At 40.9% G+C, this 513-nt stretch overlaps 1 protein-coding gene across 1 annotated transcript in view; it reads left to right on the forward strand.

Annotated features, from left to right (window-relative positions):
* LOC119590432 (prolyl 4-hydroxylase subunit alpha-3-like) overlaps positions 1-513 on the forward strand; it is a 17,433-nt gene that overhangs the window by 813 nt on the left and 16,107 nt on the right. The window lies entirely within an intron of this gene.

Raw genomic sequence — 513 nt, forward strand, 5'->3', positions numbered from 1 at the left:
TTGAAACCGCAGTGTAGAAAGGTCAGAGTGTGAGTGACAGCGGAAACCGTATTCTTGGGGCGCGGAAAGGGTGCGTCAAGGAGCGACAGAAATGCAGCAGGAATGCGATGAAAGGAGAGAACACCAAGACAGTCAACAAAGAAAAGATGATAAAACAAGAGAAACAAGGAAGGGATGGGAAACAAGGGTTGCTGTGGTTGAGTGGCAAGTTTAAGTGCTGCGGGCAAATTTATCTGTGCATTTCCTTCACACGAGAACAAGTCCGAATCTCATAGTGCTTACCCTATTAGCATGGTTGAATTGCCGTTGGATAATACTTGGATTAAATCAAAATTTTAACAAACGATATACATTCTAAATATTACATTGCTTTAAGTGATTTTTTACATGTTCTAAAAGTGTTCATCTCTTCAGAGGTTCGTACAGTATGTCTAAAAATGTAACGACAGGCTGATGTCTCTTTATGTAGGGCAGGCATTAGGTTGTCATTCAAATACCCGCGAGTATAGCATT

Source organism: Penaeus monodon, chromosome 27 (genome assembly GCF_015228065.2).
Source record: "Penaeus monodon isolate SGIC_2016 chromosome 27, NSTDA_Pmon_1, whole genome shotgun sequence".
Taxonomy (NCBI): domain Eukaryota; kingdom Metazoa; phylum Arthropoda; class Malacostraca; order Decapoda; family Penaeidae; genus Penaeus; species Penaeus monodon.